Source organism: Mastomys coucha, unplaced genomic scaffold (assembly GCF_008632895.1).
Source record: "Mastomys coucha isolate ucsf_1 unplaced genomic scaffold, UCSF_Mcou_1 pScaffold21, whole genome shotgun sequence".
NCBI classification, from domain to species: Eukaryota; Metazoa; Chordata; class Mammalia; order Rodentia; family Muridae; genus Mastomys; species Mastomys coucha.
In genome coordinates this window covers 126183997-126205404 of record NW_022196904.1, presented here as the reverse complement: position 1 = coordinate 126205404, position 21408 = coordinate 126183997, and the positions used below count along the sequence as shown (strand labels likewise).

At 44.8% G+C, this 21408-nt stretch overlaps 1 protein-coding gene across 2 annotated transcripts in view; it reads right to left on the bottom strand.

The window, feature by feature from the left end:
* Mgmt (O-6-methylguanine-DNA methyltransferase) overlaps window positions 1-21408 on the bottom strand; it is a 247989-nt gene that overhangs the window by 101257 nt on the left and 125324 nt on the right. The window lies entirely within an intron of this gene.

The window sequence follows — 21408 nt, the reverse complement described above, 5'->3', positions numbered from 1 at the left end:
TTTACCTATTTGTTTTCTTGCTATTCTGGAGGGAAAGGCAAGACAAAACACTACAATACTCTTTGAGGCTGTCTCTGTGGCACACAGATGGCCATTCCCCTTTGCACACTGGCCCCAGTGCCCCTATGCTCTTAGAAGGATAGTATCAGACTAGACAAAGACCCACTATGACAACCCCAATGAATTAAATATTTTGTAAAAGGTTCAGTCATATTCCGAGATTCTGAAGTCCCCTAAGTTATGAATCTTGGGAGATACAATTAGCTTACATGAACCAGAGTGGGATAGAATCCATTTTTACACTTTGCTCTATAAACAGCCCTCTTGCCTAATCTCATCCCTGCCCTACTAAAATACTCATGGCCACCTGCCTTGGGCAGATGAGGATTAGCTCTGTGGCCATGTGACAAGTGACTGGAAGTCTGAGGTCAGGCAATCTCAACAATGGCAAAGGCTTCTGTAGGAAGGGCCTTTGCTTCTAGAGAAGGCTCATGTCACACCCCTGGCTGGCTACCTGCACTTTCCCCAGGCTCCTCTATATAGACTCTTCCACTTGTTAGCCATCTTCCCTTATAGAGAAACCCAGTCTCATGTGATCATTTAGGGTCCTCCACAAGAGGTGTGAACCCTATTCACGCCCCTCAGAGCTTTTCAGATAAGTCTGACACAGCTAGCCACACCACAGTTATTAGTGACACAGGTACTCTGCCTGCACATGACACTTAGAATGCAAAACCTGTGGGGAACACTGGCACTTTTCCTTAAGAGCTCAAAACAGACCCCTTCAACAACTGAAGTGAGGGTGCACGGCAGCTGAAACCAGCTGAGACTGGAAGCGCACCTTCCAATGTTCACATAATGAGTTTAAAATCTAAACAGTAACGTGCAAGTAATTAATTGCAGGTTGTTTTCTCAATTGTACAGCTTCTGATTTACTCAACAGATTACCTTTCTAATTTGTCTTATTCGCAGACGCTTCTTATTTTCTTATAAAGGCAAATGTGGAAATTGGCCTCATTAAAGGAAGATACTCTAATTTCAAAAGGGATTCCCACCAAGCAATCTTTAGAACTCACAGTGACTCAGTAGGGAAGTGCTCCAAGTTCATTTGTATGTATGTGCATGTGTGAGCACATGAGTGTGTGTGTGTGTGTATGCATGTACGTATGTGCAAAGACATGGAAGTCAGAGGAAGATATTGTGTATCTACCTCAGCTGCTTATATTTTGAGATAGTGTCTCTCACTGAAATGAAGCTTGCTCATTAGGCCAGTTGGGCCACCAAGCTCCAGGGACCCTCCTGTCTCCGTCTCCTCCCAGCACTAGGGTTACAAGTTCATGCCACTGTACTGCATTTTAATGTGGGGCTATGGGAGAGTGGACTCAGGTCCTTCTGTTTGTATGGTATAGAGGGTCGAATGGAAAGAGCCTTGATAGGCTCATACATTTAAAGGTTTAGTTCCCAGTTGGTGGACTGTTTGGGAAGGACTAGGAGGTGTGGCCTTGATGGAGGAGGTGAGTCAACTTGGAGTGGGCTTGAAGGGTTCAAAAGCCTATACCTAGTCTCTCCCAGTCTGCCTGTTGTTTGTGGATCAGATGGAAGTTCTCTCTAATACCACACCAGTGACATATTTCCCTGCCTGCTGCCATGCTTCCTGCCATGATGGTCATGGACTCACCCTCTGAAACAGTAAGAAAGTCCTGACTAAATGCTTTATAAGTTGCTGCCTTAGTCAATGTTTATTGCTGTGAAGAGATGCCATGACCATGGCAACTCATAAAGGAAAGCATTTCATTGGAGCTTGCTTACATTTTCAGAGGTTTACTCCATTGTCATTGTGGTGACAGGCAGGCAGACATAGTGCTGGATAAGTAGCTGAGTTCTACATCTAGACCCACAGGCAACAAGAAGAAAGAAAGCACTGGAACTAACACAGGCTTTTCAATCCCCAAAGCCCACCTCCAGGGACACACTTCCTCCAACAAGGCCACACCTATCCCAACAAGGCCATACCTGTTTCAATAGGGCCACAGTTCTTAATGCCACTCCCTAAGCATCCAAATACATGAGCCTATAGGGGAGCATTCCTATTCAAACTACCATAGTTGCCTTGCTCATGGTGTTTCGTCACAGCAGCAGAATAGCACCTAAGAGATGTGGTAAGCACTTTATCAAATGAGCCATCCCCTTAGGCCAGACTCTGACTTTTAAGCTTAGCAATAACACAAGAATACCAACAATGACAACTTCTATTCCAAGCTCCCACAATTCCCTGGCCAGGGAGCCGAGATTAGAAAAGGAGACAGGAAGACACATCAGATTCCTGGCCTACTACAGGGGTGGAGGCTCAGGATGCCACAAAGGTACCTATCATTCCTGTCTGGGAAGGACCACCCACTGTATGAAAGGCTCAGTGAGCAAGCAGGAAAGTGCAGTCAACATGGAGTTCCTGAGACCCAGGCTTCATGATGATGACACCTACTATACCTGTTCTTAAGACAGGTCTGAGATGGCTTCTGTACCAAAGAGGGAGATACGAGAGCTACTCTAGACTCAGGTAAGGTGCCAGTGTCCCAAGCTGAAGTATAATACGCACTTTGGGGTTCTGACCCACAGAGATCTATATAATCACAAGCAAAGTGCTGTACTGATAAGCATCTTACTTTATAGATGTATTTCTGGGGAATTAAAACTTTACAAACCATGACCTGTGGAGAAGGAGAAGAAAGAGGAAGGAATAGTTGGTGGCGGCAATCAGTAGACAATCAGACTCTACATTTTCTCTAGTGTACTGGCCAAGAAGAGAGAGACTTCATATCCAGAATACACCAGGTTTGGGATGAAGAGAATACAAATCCCCTCTGGATGCAGATTTTGTGCTACATACAGCAGGGTTTCTTTCCTTGTGGCCTCTCATTCTTTTCTCTGAGAGACATTAGCTTGGTCTTTGAGCTCCATCCCATCTTTTGTGTGTAAGTTGCCAGTGCCAGGCACATCACTAGTAGATACTGATTACTATGTAGGGCCTCTCTGCCTTCCAAAAGATACAGTTAATTTCTGGGAAGTTCAGGGCAAGCAAACTTCTTTTCATAACTTCATGAAAATACTGTAAAAACTCAACTATAAATTAAATCTCATCTTAATTTTGCTTTTGAAAAGCACCTCAATATACTCCTCCTCCTGAGAAAGATGAAGTATCTATCGGCCACAGGATTCTAGTTCCCACTGGACACCAGAGAGAGGAATGAACACAAGGTAAACTCAACAGCGGTTCACAAGACCCAGGCAAACAAAATGCAGCAGGGATGGGAGGGCATGAGATGTCAGGGGCCTCAGGCCTCCCTGAGGGTTTCCAAGGGGTGTGTACTGGAGGGATGTGGAAGCAGGAGCTTCCAGTGCAGGGAGCCTGAGAGGCTCCAGCACAGTCTGTAGACCGATGACTGAAGAGAGAGATGCTTCTTAGTGAGGAGGTTGCAGAGCTCCTTAGCAGGTCCCTGTATACACTCAGCAGATACAGATGTTCACAGCGACATCAGGAGAGTATCTGGATTGAAAAGATCTGTCTGTGGAGACAATGGAGCCATGACTATATGGCTGAGATCATGCCTGCTCCCAGCAGCTGGACTGGCCAACCTAAGTCATTGAGCACCTATTCTAACAAATCTTAAGCTCAAGACCACGAAGAACCAAATAGTTTCCAAGGCCTTTAATTGTGTCCAATAATACATCTCAAAGATATATGTTGTGATAAGAAAATATCTCACACCCAACCAAATAAAATTCACAATGCCAGGCATTCAATTGATGTTTTTAAGAAATCATCTCCAGAGCTCATTGAAGTGTCGTATGCCTTTAATCTAGGCACTTGGGAGGCCAAGACAGGAGGATCTTTCGATTGAGAACAACCTAAGCCACACGGTGAAACTGTCTCCAAAATAAAAACAGTTTTTAGTAGACCAATACTATGAGAACTGTTAAAGACTGACTGCTGCTTTTGTTTCTGTCTCTATACCTAAACCAAGGTCTCCTAAACCTCAGCTCTGCTCATGGCGGGCTGCACTGGAATGCTTTCTTGTACTGCTTAAGGCTTAAAAGGAAATTGCCACTTTTATAAAACAAAGTTATTTGTCTTTAATTTTAAAGACAACTAAACTGTACTGTATAAAAATTTCTAATGCACACAGGGAGAAGGAGCCTCTGGGCCTGCAGCCCTCTTAAGCCTGTGCTTATGGCTTCTCTATGTACACAGCCACAGCATTCAGCTGCACGCACCTTGCTTTGCTTCTTCACTCAGAGCATGTGTCCCAGTCTCAGAGGGGTCAGAGGCCAACTCCTGGGTGAAAGGGATTTGACCTTACTCTGTATGTGATTTTACTAGGTGTGGATATTTAATCTTATCTCCATTAAAGGAATCTGGGATAGATGACATTTACCCTATACCTCAAATCTTTAGAATATACTTTTTTTTTTTTAAATTAGATTTCCAAAGGTTTTAGCATCATTTTATGCCTGAGTGTTTGTACAGTCACAGAATAAGATGACCGTGTTCAGTATTAGAGGCATGGACAAACAAGCAACAAACAAGTTGCTACTTATCCTTGAAAAAAATATTTTTACTTACACTGTCACCTAATTTCATGGTGAATAAAAGCATTTTGCTTTATTTACATGAAATCTTGTTCGGGAAGCATTCTGAGATATGAGCTGTCAAGTAGTCATTTTCAAAGGATGCACCTAAGTGATATTTTACCCCTACATGACTTACTCTATGACCCTCTGTGTTTCTCCTTAACCCTTCCCATTCCCTCAGCATCAAGATGCAAGGAGTCAAGCCTCATCGGCAGCTTCATTTTGACCTGACCTTTAACAACACATTTACCCAGTTATTCTCTAAAAAAACGATGACAAAGAAGGTGGAACACACCCTGCAGCAGAACTGGGTACACTGTCTTCCCCCTGAGGTTACTAGAAAACTGCCTACTCCCTTGGTAGAGATGTTGACAGGGTGGGTCTTACTCCCAGAGCCAAGAGAGGGTCTGGTGCTCCCTACACATAAGTATGAGCTGCATAAAATAAGGAATCACCTATTCTGTGCTTCTAGTCTTACTGAAGAGGGTTCTGTTTCGAAATACACTTTACTTTTTCTGAGCCTCAGCTTCCTCTTTTGTAATACATATGCCTCTTCCCCACTGGGCAGAGCTATGGCTTCAAGCACTGACAGAAACAGCATTAGAAAGTACTTTATCCTATCCACTGACTCTGGCAGTTTCTTCCGAGTCAGCACAGCAGCCAGATTTGGCATTATTAAGAGTAAAATTACAGCCAGGGGGTGGAGGCACACACATATAATCCCAGCACTCAGGAGACAGAGGCAGGCAGATTTCTGGGTTTGAGACCAGCCTGGTGTACATGGTAAGTTACAGGACAGCCAGGGCTACATGGAGAAACCCTGTCTTGAAAACTTGAAAAAGCAAAACAAAAGAGAAAAATTAAAAACCTGGGCATGATGGGGCCAAACCTAAAATCCCAGCACTCAGGAACCTGAGGCAAAGAGTATTGCTGTGAATCTGAGGTTAGCTCCATACCAATAGTGCATTCTAGAAGAGCCAAGACTACAGGGTAAGACTGTCTCAAGTAATCCCAATGTCTTAGAGGACAGTAAATAGATGATGATATAGCCCAAAGGCTGCCAGACAACAGTCAGGGAAGGCATTTAACAGTGTGTTACAATTCATTGTGGGACTGGACAATGTGCAGAGTGAGAGCTTTCTGAGCACTCAGGTCCTCAGTGTCTCATCAAACCCTTCCCCTCAAGTCTCAAAGAATCTATGTAGAAAGGGAGGCAGAAAGATTGGAAGAGCCAGAAGTGGTGGAGATACCAAGGAAGCTGTCTTCCAGACAAAAGAGGTCTGATAAAAACACATGAACTCCTCACGGAGACTGTGATACAAGCCTTCGTGTCACACAAGACTTGCAGGGGTTCAAACCAGACAGAGCACAGCACATGTGACCATGAACAGCCCTGTGACCATGGGGCTATTTGCAGTTGATACTTGCTGGGAAAGGGGAAATCAGGTTTTTTTTGTTGTTGTTGTTTGTTTTTTGTTTGTTTGTTTGTTTTTTACTGTATTATCACTGGGTAGGTCTATCACCCATCCTCCAGGGCAGGTCTCATGCCCGGGAGCATCTGGCTAATACAAACACAAAAGCACTCTATGTTGTTGTTATTGTTGTTGGTGGTGGTGGTAGTATATGTATGTGTGTTGCCTGGGGGCTTCCATTATGTTTTGTTATGTTTGTCTTATAGATTTGGGGGCTTTTGTTTGTTTTTATTGAGAGAGAAAAAAAATAGGGATTTAGGGAGGTGGGGAGGACCTAGGAGGAATTGGGAGAAGAAAAGAATATAATCTAACTGTATAAACACATTTAAATAAAATTTTTAAAAAGTCAATTCATTTGTGTTGTGTAAAGGGGCCCACCACACTACAATGTGCACATCAAGGGTCCACTCACAGAGTTAGAGTTTAGTGAACTGTGACAATGATAAACCAGGACCAATAATGTCCCCATAAGTTATATCCATGACAAGACAGTAAATTGTTTTCACTTTCTCTATACTTCCCCAGTTCAAACAGGAGTACCTTAGATAATCTCACAGTTTATAAAAACATCTATGCAAATGTGCTGGTTAGCATGACCAGTCCACACAGACCCAAGCTAGAATTATAGGGAATTACAGTCTAAATGAGAGATTGCCTGGGGCAGGTTGGCCTGAGAGAGTCTGTGGGTGATTTTCTTCATTGTTGATATATGAAGCCCCAGCCTATTGTGGGCAGCATTATTCTCTAGACAAAGGCTCTAGAACCATGAAAGAGGGACTACACCTAGCTGAGGTCAAGTAAGCAGCAAGGGTACAGATGTTTCATGACTAGCTACTTGAATCCTGCCTCAATTTTCCCTCAGTGATGGACAAAACCTGAAATTATAAGTCAAATAAACCCTTTATCCCCTAAAGTTGCTTTTGGTCTGGGTATTTTTCTCACAGCAACAAAAGTGAAGCTAGAATAGGAGACTAACACATTTTTAAACAGCCTCAATAAGGTGTGCCTTCTGCCCATCTCCAGACTCAGCTCTTTACTGCAGCATGTGCAGCAGCCAAACCCTCCTTCCACTCCTACCTTTGAATGGGGCATGTCTCTTAGGCCCTATTGTCACAGCTGAGTTACAAATTCCTTGCAAAATGAGATCTATACTGTAGAGATGATATAGAGATGAGGTCATTCAATGCTATAAACAAAATCACTGTTTCCCTGTTCATACATGAGAAACAAATAGAAGCAAGAAAAATGGGTGGGAATGCTCCCCCATGTCTTCTTGAGTTCCCATGGTACCAAGGAGGTCTGGGGCCCCAAAGTATTTGGCCTTCTTCGTTTATGAAGAGCAAAACACAGAGACCTGGACTTGTGAACAACAAAGTGCTTTTCTACAACATTACAGAATCAAGCAACAGTGCCTGGGGTGAATGATTTTTCTTTAAATGTACACTATCAGAAGCCACCTACTTACTCTTCTCAGAATTAGCCTATTCCAGCAACTAAAAAACTAACATCACTATTCTCCTCACAAGCTCTGCCTGGCAGCAGTATTTAGCAGCCCAGGCTTGTGCACCATTCAAAACACCCTGGGCCAGTAGAACCCTTTCTTCATTTCTATCATTTCCACAGGCTTTTCCTATCCAGGTGCTCCTCTTCTCCCAGACACTAGCAACGGAAAGACAAGTGGGTCTCAGGATGACTCTTAAGCAAGGCAGCAAGTTCATCTTCAAGGTCTGAGAAGATTCCAAGGAATGGGGAGATTTTGGGTTCCCTCTGAAAGAAGCAAGCAAGCAAGGCCTGCAAGATAGTTTGCTGCCAAGGAAGGGTTAACAACTTCCCGCATAGCCAGCCATGAACTACACCAAAGAGCTCCTCACGGCATGAGATGGGAAGACATTTCACTTGATGTTGCTCAAATCCAACTTTTAAATTGCCCTTCAGAGGAATCTCCAGGCAGACAAGCCGACCTTCTGCAGAGAGATCAAAGAGAGGTGGAATCAGAGTGGCCAGGCCCTTTCATCTGGACGGACAACACCAGCGCCAGGTACCTGTTGCTCCTGAGGGGGTAAGATGTTGAGAGAATCTCAGATTAACTAAGCATGTTGGGTACCTGGTGCACACAGAAGATGGATGCAGCCAGCAGACAGGACACATGCTGAGACTAAGAGACAAAGAGCACACTCGCCAAACCTTGTCACCTCTCTCACCAACCTTACAAGGTATCTTCTTCCAGTGTGTGCATGGGGGTGCCATAGGGGATGAGACAGGGTCTCACTCTGTAGTTCCCAAACTACAGCCAAACTTGTACTTCTTTTCCTGATGACAGGCATGCACCACCATGTCTTGCTGTGATGGCTATTTAAAGGCCACTACTCTGTTTAGGTGCAGGCATCCATATGACAGTTTTGTGAGATGCTGCTTAGCATCTCTGTGGAAAGAGCCAATCACCAGCCACACTTGCCCTTCTTTAAGCCTTCTGGATCCCAAAGAGGGTCAGGTGGAATCACCCAAGTCAAACCCAAGAAAACCACTTCTATATGGCTCACCATACCTTCCTTTTCAAGCCTCAAAGCCAGGCAGAGCCTACCTGTGAGTTCCCGAACCGTGCTTTTGAACTGAGCTAAGTAGAGATCAGCAGTGAGCTATGGCAGAAACACCAGCTGGTTTAACATCCCCTACAGATGGAGAAGAGGGTGACATCATTCACAGAAAGTGTCAGTCACTCAGTGCCTGTATCCTTACATAAAATTTGGACCCCATCCTTCCCCAGAGACGGACTTGAAGGAAAGCCTCACGTGTAAGACTTCACCCTCCATATGGGCAGCCAACAATGTACTGTCACAGAACGACATTCACAATGCTTCCATGGTCTACACAGCTCATCCTAAGTGTATGTACATTTTGGCAGACCATGGCACTAAGATTTCTAACACAGATCAATACTTAGAATGTTTTCCATGGTCTGAAAACATGAAGCACTGGAAGTTTACAGGGCAAGTTCGTAGATAAGAAACTAGTCCAGGTAACCCTGACCTATGCATAGGATCGTCAGAACAGGACCTCATCAATGGGGAAACCTAATACTTGAAGGCCAGGAGGGTGATGTGCAGTGTGGACCAGTACCTTAGGAGCAGTCTCAAATCCAGGATATATTGTCCTTTCTGAGAGCTGAGTTCAGCTCCTGAAGATGATTGTACTGGCTGGTTTTGTGTGTCAACTTGACACAGGCTGGAGTTATCACAGAGAAGGGAGCTTCAGTTGGGGAAGTGCCTCCACGAGATCCAGCTGTGGGGCATTTTCTCAATTAGTAATTAAAAGGGTAGGGCCCCTTGTGGGTGATGCCATCCCTGGGCTAGAAGTCTTGGGTTCTATAAGAGAGCAGGCTGAGCAAGCCAGGGGAAGCAACCCAGTAAGTAACATCTCTCCATGGCCTCTGCATCAGCTCCTGCTTCCTGACCTGCTTGAGTTCCAGTCCTGACTTCCTTTGTGATAAACAGCAATGTGGAAGTAAGCCAAATAAACCCTTTCCTCCCCAACTTGCTTCTTGGTCATGATGTTTGTGCAGGAATAGAAACCTTGACTGATAGATACAATGATGAACTCTTGGTTCCATCATGATTTGTATCTTCTGAAACACTAGAAAATCAGAAGAGAGGCTGAGCATCACCTTAAATCAGTGAGTGAAGGTGCTCACGGCCAAGCCTTATGACTGGAGTTTGATCCTTGGGACCCACATGGGTTATGGTCTTCTAACTACCACACACATATGTACACACACACACACACACACACACACACATCAATTAATTGAATTTTTTTAAAGGCACCTTACATAGAAAATACTCCAAAGCATCTCAAACTGTTTTTAAGGTGACACTTTTAGCAAGATTCTTCATTAATAGGATGCTAGTGATTATTAATCACTGGATAGAATTGAAATAAAACTGAGTCTGAAGTGGACTCATCAACGCATATAATCCTGGCCCGGTAACTTCCAAGGGACACTAACTCTGAAGTGACAAGAAGTCTGCACACACAGGAGTCAGTGGCTACGTAACTACCTCCCAGCACCTGCTCCGAACAGAACCCACTGTCACATTATAGAATCTCCTTGTATTTCCTCTTGGCTGTGGGAATAAAGTAAACCCTTAAATGGCAGTCAAGTGTCGGTGAAATACATGCCAGCAATAACTCAGTGGAAACGTAGCAGGCGTTTGTACCACAGCAAAACACGAGGCACTGGAGAAGCACTAACAGGTAGCAGTTAGGTGATGCTTTTACATGGCACCGAGGAAGGGAGCTTTGTAAAAATCTTGGGTGCACAGATTCTCCTGATACACAGTGTCAGGTGTTATGGGCCCAGAGCTAGATGAAGGCTTTAAAAACAAAAAGACCCACACCAAGAACACAAAAGGTCACTCAGAGCATACAACTGGGGGTGAGAGACTGATGCGTGGCTGCCAAAGTCACCGTATTTGGTGCTCTGGGGGGTGCAGAATAAAGTAGATTCTGCTTTATTCTGCATGTTTCTGGGTATGTTGTGAATAATTCCTGAGGTCCTGGTCTCTCTGAAGAACCTCACCTTGGTAAAATAAAACCTATCACTGTTTTCAAAGAAGGAAGCCACATGTTAGGACAGATTTACCCAACAGAAACAGCCACCAGAGTCTTTATGCATGGCCTCACATCCAACACGGCCCAACTAGGGTGTCATTGCCTTCCTGCTATCAGATGAATTCCTAACTACCCAAAGGATATGAGGGTGGGCCTCTGGCCCTATAACAGGTAGAGTTTGGGCAAGCTCCAGTGGGGCCCATGAAAGCTACCCTGACATCCTCCACAGCTGGGGATATGGGCAGGGGCAATCACTGCCACCACCCCTCAGAGGACAGAGTGGATAGCACTCCTGGGTTTTCTAAGAGGAGGGGCTCAGGGAGCATGACCTCATTCCTGTCACAGTACTGCCCTGCCTGACAGGAGAGAAAGCACACCCTGAGATGTGCTATAGGGGTGAGGTGGTCAAGAGTTCACGGAGCAACTCCGATAGATGTGGGTTTACTGGGCTAACAATTCTATTCTGAGAAGCAAGGTTTTTATGCACATTGAAAAGCACATGTACCACCTTACACTAAGTGCAGTTCTTCACACAAAATCTGTTAAGTCCTGAACCAGAAATACATGAAGCACAGTCCTCAGCTCCCAGAGCCATGGGACATCCAGGTGCAAAAGTAAATTAAACCAGATGGGACAATCACCCTGAAATACCTAGTGAGACACCGCTGTGCCCTGCAACTGACCGGATCAAAAACTTTCCGAATCACAAGAATGAACATGCAGGTTAGCACTCTGCTGCAGTCTCCTATGATGCAGAGTTTGCGTGGGATGCAAGTGGTGGACCAGGCAGTTGGGCTGGTGCAGACAGAATTGAGGTGTCTCCAGCTTGGCTTTTCCTATGGGGCACAGGCATATGTCTGTGTTCTACCACACAGATTTTCTGAAGAACACTCCTGTGTGACTGCTTTCTACCTGTTAACTACTGGAATGGGGTGTTTTCTAAGGAGTGTCATGGTGCACATGTGTGAGATAATGACAGATTTCTCTCTTACTCTGCAAAGGTAATGATACGTGTATGTGTGTGTGTGTGTGCGTGTATGTGTTTATGCATGTGTTATGTGTGTGTGCATTGAAGATATTTTTCTGTGAGTTACCTGTTTGGTACACGCGTGCAAGTGAGTATGTGTTTATGCCTACATGCATACATACAGAGCCCACAGCAGGAAGTCTGAAATCTTCCTCTACCTCTGCCTAATTACTCTGAGACAAGTTCTCTCACTAAACTGGAAGCTCTCCATTTAAGCCAGGCTGGCTCGCCAGTGAGCTCTTGGCATCTGCTTGCCTCTGTATCCTCCCACACCCAATGCCAGGGTTTCAGACACACACATGGCCATGTTTGGCTTCTTTATGTGAGTGCTGGAGATTTGAACTGAAGTCCTTATGCTTGTGAAGCAAGTGCTGGTCCCACAGTGACCTTTTGATGTTCAAATTCAGGGGTGCATGTCTGGTACATCCACCTGAAAAGCACATGCTGTTCTTTACCATGGAACTGACAGGCCAGAGATCGCCCAGGTTCATATGACATTTATGGCAGTTTTCATTTCTTCTGTGTCTTTGCTTGATCATGGGGTAGCTGGTTTTGGAAACAAAGCTGCTAGGCAAGCCTTCCATTGCCACTCCTTGTCCCTAACCATCTGAGCCTTCCAGTGGCACTCCTTGCCCTTAACTGTCTGATGGAATTCAACACATTGGCCTGGATTTCTCTAAAAAGGAAGATTTTCAATTCTCCATGTCTTTAAAGTTGGTTGTCAGTACTCGAAAGGGAATTCCCTCTCATTTTATCTAGATTATCAATTTTTTCAGCAAGGATTTTAAATATCCTTAATATTTCTGACTGGTGCAGGCATGCACTGATGTCCTCTTTCTTTTCTGTTATTTACTTGGTCATCCAGCCAGCAGTGCATAAGCAGGATGCATTGTGTTCTATCATTCATCATCCACAGCAGCTGCCAAAAAAAAATCAGATTCAAGAGTCAGGTTCTGTACTTCAAAACTGAAATAATCTTCTGATCAGAGAAGGGCTTCTTATGCTCCCAGAGCAGAACCAGTTTCTGCTTAAATACCAAAGCATGGAAAAAGTGTGTAGGTGACAGCCACCCAGACTGAAGAGTCTGGACAGCAGCAGAGTCCCCTCCGTTCAGAAGCCACCAATCAGCATCCTGCCCTGAAATTCTCTCTCAGTGCAAAACTGAAGACCAAGCTAGGAAACTTTCATCATGCCAGAGAGGACCAAACAGGGAAATTAAGCGAATCTACATGATAAACCACTGCGCCTAATCAAAGGCTGTAAAACAAGCCATTCTCTTTAAGGGATAATGGATAAATACGAGAGCACATAAAAATAATCAACTTGACATTGTGGTTTGCCTTCCTGCTTAATAGATTACAAATTCCAGATAGACAGCTTTCCTCCTGTGCATGGTGGTTTGCAAGACTCACAGGAAATCGATATTTTCTAACTCAACTTAGGTATGAGGGTCTGATTTTTAGAGTCTGTCTGTAGTAGTTTTTGAAAATCAGACTGGATAAGAAGTGGTGTAAAAATGTGGGTACTTGAGCCAACAGCCGGAGGGCATTTCATGGACAGTCAGGGTAACATGAGCTAACTGTACTTCCAAAGAGACAAATCTGACCTCTCACACACTTGCACTCCTCCTGGATCCCCCTACCCACTGGGTATTTCAGCCACTGACTAGTCACTTCTCTCCAAGCTGCATTGTCACTCCATCTACTCATCAATTCCACAGGACATTCTACTAAGTCCACTAAAGCCTTCTGGTGGTCTTCTAATAGACCCTGAAGATGAAATAGGTAATTGAGATTTTGCTCAATTTCAATTTTATTTTAAATTATTTATAAACAACCTGAAGTAAATAATATATCTTGGGAGTCTAACACAGAGGCGAACACACAGCATTTGTGGATGAAGGACAGGGAAGGGCACATGGAAGTACTAGAACATGGTTCTGGGAGTCTTCTCTTCATGTGCAGTCACTGACGAGTATTAGAAATGCTACAAGTCTCACTTTGCAACATGGCAACAACCACTCCCCACTGGATATTTACTCTTGATTATCTGAATGGAGAGTAATCAAGTGTCCATTTCATTCACTTCCACCAGCCACACATCCAGCGCTCCAGAGCCACACATGGCCAGATGCTGCCATCCTGGACAGTGTAGACTTGGATCACTTACCACCACCATGCCTCGTGGGTTGTAGTGGCCTCGCCCAGGGATTCATGACAAAGGTAGAAGTAAAGGAACAGAGGTGCCAAAGTGGATCATCAATATGTCACTCGAACGAAAAAGGCACCAGGGAAATCAGAACAGAGAATAAAAGGCAGAAATGGAATGCAGTGTACACAATGGTGAGCTACTGTCTGCACAGGCTTGGGTACACTGAGCGTGGCATGTCAAATCAAAGGCAGGCACCAGCATTCTAGGTAGTAGTTATATATCAGTACAACACTTAAAAAAAGGCAAAAGAATGAGACAGCAAGATGAAGGCACCTGTGGCCAAGGCTGAGGATACTCTTGAGTTCAATCCAAGAGGTGAAAGGAGAGAACTGACTCTCACCTGTCCTCTGAACACACACACACACACACACACACACACACACACACACACACACATACACAGGCAAAGTACTCAGACACATAAAAAATAGATTCTTAAAAAAAAATAGAGGAAGACAAGCCCACCCTTTCTATAAGAGTGTGATAGATCAAACGTGGAAAGAGAAGGTAGGTCAGAGAAAATGAGAAACCCAGGCAAAGAATCCCAGCAACTTGATCCCAGGCAACTGTGGAAGGTGGAACTCAACAGCAGAATGGGCACTCTACAAATGTGTGCAGGGCACCTGCTAGCATGGACTACACTGACCAGTCAGACAACTCCATAGGTGAAGCAGAAATCATGATGGAAAGCAGTAGGTATAAAATATATCAAAGTTATGAATAACCACAAGCCGTACCTATGGGATGCATCTGTGGCCACAAGTAGAGGGTTAATTTATAGGTTTCAAGATTTATATCATGAAACAAGTTCAAAACAATGACCAAAGCTTCTACAGTAGAATGTTAGAACAGGATAAATTATAGAGAAAAGAACAGTGAGAAATGTGAATGAATAAAACTGAAAATAGGACAGGAGCCTCCACAGAAGCAAAGCCCTGTTGCTGGAACTGAGAAGACTGCTAAACCTCAACAGGAATGATCTGGAAGGGCAGAGCCAGAGGAACATTAAACCAGGAGTGGAAGGACAATCACCAAAGCTCAAGTTATGAAGAAACAGACACTGTATCTATCTTCAAGTTGAACAAGTAACAAAACTGTTACAAAGAAAACAATAGATGCCATCTCTTTAGGTTAAAAATAAAAGCAACAGTAGGCAACTAATTTAAAAAAGCAGAGAGGAAGGGAGTGAGGGAAGGAGGGAGGGAAGGAGGGAAGGAGAATAAGAGAAAGAGGGAGGGAAGAAGAATAAGAGAGAGAGAGGGAAGGTGGGATGGGAGGAAGGAGGAGTGCCAGAGGAAGGGGGAGAGAGAATAAGAGAGAGATCATCTCAAGGCATTGAGGTCCACATGACCCTGAATAAAGTCCATAAAGACATCACAAGAAAACTGCACACCAATATCCCTTCTGAACAAAAGTAATTCTTAAGATATTTTCATGGGCACAGTGACATTACATATGCATCGATTACTTCTCTGCATATGGAATCATGCCTACACAAACTCATGACTTTGTTTCTACCCACTTATCACAGGCATCTAAGATTTGCTTAAACACTGGAAAATAGCTAAAGTAGTTTTCCATGACAGATTGAAAGGCAAAAACACACAAACATTTCAATAGGAGCCTGAAGGGGTGGAGACGTAGTTCACTTGATTGGCTGATCACTTAGCATACACATGGCCCTGAGTGTGATCAATCCCCAATACTGGAGAGAAAGAGAATTGTGGGTGGGCAGAGGAGGAGGGAGAAAAGAAGGAAGAGCTGGAGGAGGAAGATGGAAAAAAGAGAAAGGGGAGAGTGCAGGCTTGTTTCATGTCAACCTGACACAAACTAGAGTCACTTTGGAAGAGGGAAGTTCAACTGAGAATCTTGCCACCAGAAAATCCATTCCCCTTTGGATAAATCTGTGATGCCTTTCCTTAATTAGTGATTGATGGGGGAAGGCCCTGCTCACTGCTGGTGGTCACCTGGGCTGCTGGTCCTGGGTGCTAAAGAAAAGCAGGCTAAGCAAGTTATGTGGAGTAAGCCAGTAAGCTGCGTTCCTCCATGGACTCTGCTTCAATTCCTGCCTTGAGTTCTTGTCCTGACTTCCCTTCACAGTGTACCATTACTTGGAATTTTAAGATTTTAAAAATAAACTCTTTTCTCTCAGTGATGCCTTTGTTCATGGTGTTCAGTCAAGGCAACTGGAAACTCTAGCTAAGACAAAGAGGAAGAGGATGAAGAGAAAGAAAAGATGAAATATTTAAAAGATATCCAGATTTCTATAAAATCCCAGCCCACTAGAATACAAGGCAACTTCTTTAACCCGAGCAAAGGAATTTTCACAGAGCCCATATTTAAATTTAACGGTAAAATATCAGATGTTTTGTTTCTCAGACAAAGAGAAAAAGAGAATGCCAACTTCTCCACGTCTGTTCATAGTGTGGAGATACTAGAAAATGCAATATGGCAAGGAAAAGAAACGCAGGGAAAGGTACTGAGAGCACAGAGATGGCAGACCTGGCTCTGTCTTCTCCTTACACAGACTCATCTCAACCAAGGAGCCGCCAAAGAGCTCCTGAGCCACTGAACTAACAATCGTGCTCGGCAAACTCACAGGATACAAAACACATGGACAGACAGTTCTATTTCTACTCACGGGTAAAGAAAATTTGGAAACTAACAAATGTCATTAATAAAGAATCAGAAACACATGGGAAACTCATCTATAAATCTAAGAATATAGTTAAAGGGCTTAAACAGCCAAACCTTCAAAATGTTGAGGTATATTAGACACACACACACACACACACACACACACACACACACAAATACTAAGAAATGGCTCACTAGAAAGAACATAATCCCAACTCCAAATCATAAACTTAAAAAACTACATTTATTTATCTATTTGTTTATCTACTGGGTGAAACACATGCCCGGGTGCATACATGGTGAGAGGGCAACATTCAGATGTTGGTTCTCTCATTCCATCAGCGGGTTCCAGGGATAAACTTCTGGTAATCACTCTAGGTGGCAAATGCTTTATCTATTGCATCATCTTACTGGAAGAACCAGGGCATACTGTATGGATCTGCTGAGGGAAGACACAAGGGAAATGGGAAGGTACAGACTTCGCTACTGAGTGGCAGTGGTGAGTGAAAGCTGGGTGTTGGAAGACTTAGGAGTACCACACAGCAAACCTCCACATTGCCAAGGTTCAGAGGCTTAATCTGTCTGAGAGAAGGAGGAGACTCCCCAAGATGTTGACTGCAGTCCTTGACATACTCTAGGTTTGAAAGTGCCTTGCTTAGGGACAACTGCCTGGGATTTCTGAGATGATACTTGGAGAGGATGCAGTGCTAGACAGACAGTGGAGGACTGGCTACTGGGGCACACAGTGCTCTAAGCAGGCCTAGCCCTCATTCCGAGTTCCAGAGCCGAGCTTCTGAGCCTCGGTTTCTACTTTCCATCCTTCTCACTCTTGCCTCATGGGAAAAAATTCACTCTACATGTCATTAAAAAAGAACCTCCATCCTGACCTGGCTCCTGGCAGCCACTTTCCTCAAATATGCCCAGAGCGTGGGGTCCAACAGGCACCCGTGTGACAAGCCACACGTCCCTTCAACACCCAATAGTAGGGCCCTTGCACTCTCTAGAGTGAAGCCCACATGCATCCCATTCTTCTCCAGCTGCTATGTCCTCCGCCTATTGGAAGTTATCTCTATACCTGGACCTCTTCCTTCCTTCTCCTTCTCCTCCTCTTCCTCCTCTTCTTTTTTTCCTGTCCCTATTAGTTTCCTAGTGGTCCCTCCCCTCATACAAATGACTGTATCTCCAAAGCCCAAACCATGCTTCAGTGATGGAGCTGAAGCCCCAAAGAAGTTATCTCTCACCTTAGGACAGTGTGTCCTGTGACACCTACAGTCAAACCATGGCTGCCTGCCTGTGAACACACAGGGCACACACAGGGCTGCTTAAGTGGGGGATTGGGGTGGGAGTGGGGTTGGAGAACACCTTTCAGGTCAAAAGTGTCCCCAGAAAGTTGGGTATGCTGCTATAAAGCTAAATGAATTTCCTAAAGAAAAGAAGCAGATGATAGGGAGTTGCTGCCACCGGATACTGCCAGCCACCTCTCAGCTGATATAAGCTACTCACTGAAGTTCAGGGATCTGGATAAGATCAGCATCCCAGTCCTCACCATGAACAGTGTGAAGGCAAAAGAGAAAATAGCAGCCCCAACCTCTTCCCCACCCCACACATACACACAATGACAGCTCCCGCCATCCAACCTGGGGTGCAGGGGTGGGGCACGGGTGGGAGAGTATGACAGCTCCCGCCTTCCAACCTGGGGTGGCGGGGCACGGGCGGGGCACGGGCGGGAGAGTATGACAGCTCCTGCCAGCTGATGTTTTCTCCTTTAACAATGAAATCAGACCAAACCTAATTTCTAGGAATTCGAAATAACTGGAAAATGGCTTTCCCTTGAAATCACAGCTGTCAGTGTAGGCCTTTCAGTCTTGGGTAGAAAATGTTGCTTGGGTTAAAAGACAAGAAACGTGATCAGTGACCATTTTCTTCTTCCTTGTCTTAATTAAACTCTCTCCTCCCCTCCCCACCACTCCCTAAAAGCTCTCTTTCTCATACACTCACATTCCTTCTCAACTGGAAGCATTAAAAGTAATCACATGTGAGGTTTCAGACAGAGGTGGGGGAGAAACAGCAGCCAAAGTTGGGCATAATGGAGCAAGAGAAAATGCAGTGCAGCGGTGGGCACAATCTAGGGGTCCTCCTTACCACGTGGCTAAGCCATGAGCCTCCAGCATGGCCTGAAATGAACAACACACTGTAGCCTGGTGTCAATTTAAATGCATTGAACACCAGAAAACTGCCCCCACCAAGGCTTCAAACTTGTACAGCACATTTCCACTCAACCCAACGAGATTGCCTGTCACAGCTGACACGGCTCGTCAAAAGTTATCCTTCACTGCTCATGGGCAACACGGAGGGTCAAAAGACCAAGTACAATGGTCCAGCCCATCCCCATTTTTCTCTCCTTCAGAGCAGCAGATATTGAACTCTAAAATGACAAGACAGAGCAGGTTGAAACAGCTGCCAGAGAAACGGAAGCCGTCCAAGGCTGCTGATCTTTCAGGGAAAAACTAGCCACACGTGCATGTCAGGCCCGGGGTCGTACTCTTGACAACTGCATACAAAGAAGCCGTGGCCAGCATGGGGACATTGCAGGGACCTTGGTTCTGGCAGCACAGCCAGCGTACATGCTTGGAAACTGCACATGGTCACTATAGACACCAGGCCACGTGTCTGCACTGTACCTGCAGAACAGGAGTGGACCAAGGACAGGGTCCTCACCCGGAAAATACTTTCAAAAGGATGGCTCTGAGAGAGCCTGACAAACAAAGAGAATGAAGCGATCTGCAGGACATTGTGCTAGTAAAATAAGACTCTATCACCCCACTTAGTTGAGGTTCTCACACAGGGCAGACTCAGAGGGCTAAGTGAGAGTGAGGGTGGGGCTGGAGAAGGCAGACTTAATATTTAATGTAGATGGTCTTGGCTTGGGATGTAACACTCCTGAGTGATGGTTTACATGACCAAATAAATGTGGCTAAGGCTGGGAAACTGCCCACTTACCATGACTAAGGATTCTTTTGAAATAGCCATGTATTCACCCACTGTGAATCAGCAGAGGAAGGATGCTGATCCATCCCACTGTTGCACTTCTTTCTGCACAAAGAGCCCCCAGGTCTCTAGGAAGACACAACTACCAGGTAGGAACCTAGCTTGGCACTGAAGAATTTTCTGATGCCCAGTAAGGTTGGACAGTCGTTTGATGATATCCAGGGAAATGGACACGTGGGCCCATGGCAGGGCCTCCTCTGAAGATGGCTGTGTGAGAGACTATTTAAACAGCAGACATCTTGGACCCTTTACATTAGAACAAAGATGGCTAGTTTATGGAGGTCGAGAATACATACACATATCCAAGCAGGAGACTGTACTTTCCTACACAGTATGCTCTGAGTGACACCTGAGAGGGAAGTAACCTTCTTAGACACAGAGAGGTCAAGATCAGTCAGACATAGGCTTCCCTTACAGAGGAAGATGTTCTAGAGCAGTGGTTCTCAACATTCCTAATGCTACAACATTTTAATGTAGTTTCTCATGTTGATGTGACTCCCAGCCATAAAATTATTTTTATTTCTACTTCATAACTGTAGTCTTGCTATTGTTATGAATTGTAATATAAATATCTCGTATGTAAGCCCTGTGAGAGGGTCGTCTGAACTCCCTCCAAGAGGGTCATTTGCTACAAGTTGAGAACCACACTACTCTAGAAACTTGAGGATGGGTAACCTGCCCAGGACAGGGCCCACTGAGACCAAGTCCACCCTAATCCAAGGTGAATTATTATTATCTAATAACCATGAGATCCTGAAACCACCCTGCAGAATGAAGGGCTAAGCACACCTCTGCCATTTGCACTATGTTCATTTCTACCTACATGGAGCATCTGGACTTATCAGGGTCCTTTCAAAGACCAGACCCCAGGGACCACAGCCTCCCCATTAAACCCAATATATTAAGGTCAGATCTACTTCCATCTGTGTCTTCTAAAGCAGATCCTCTGATCAGGCTGGTCATGCTCATCACAATATTCTCAAACAGTGTGCAGCGTGGTTAAACAAAATGCAGTGTTTTGGATGGACCATGTCTGAGATGTCTGCTGCGGTAAGTCTGTACTCAGCTACAGTAAAGTCATATGTGCAGTGCACACACCAAGCCCTGGTATCAGATGTTACTACAGCTGTGACGGGCACAGAACAAACCCTTAGCATGGGTACTTTCAATAGCTACTGATGTACCCCAAGATGGCTACAGAGAAAAGACTTTGATAATGGCCAAAGCTCACTGTTACTTTCCATGAACTAACTGGCATTCCTGGATCTCCTTGAGTACAAAAAGAATGGAAACTACTTTAATGTAATATATATAGTGCTACCTGCCAAAACTTTCCAGGGCCTGTACTTTATATCCAGTCTCTGGGCTGACAGCACCTCCATCCTTGTTCATGGCTCAGCTGTCACGGGGACAGTAAGCCCAGCCTCCTCATATCCCTTTGGGATGCTTCTACAGCTCCCTCCAGTAGCAAAGTTCTCTGTAGGGCAGGCAACCACCTTAGCTGTAGCCCAGATACCACAAAAAGCTCTCTATTTTCTCCAGTCTAGTCCTGGCAACAAGGGAGGACTTAACCATCACGTACATGTAGCTGTGTACGAGAGCCTGTTTGCCGGGAACATGTACTCCTTGGCTTCTTTGATTCAGTACATCAATTCATGCTGTGCACATGATATCTAAATATTTCCTGAGGACCTACTTTGTGCCAGTACACTGCTGTGGGCCCTCAATGCAGCAGTGAACCAGCCAAAGACTCATTCTCCCTAGAAGCCATAGTCT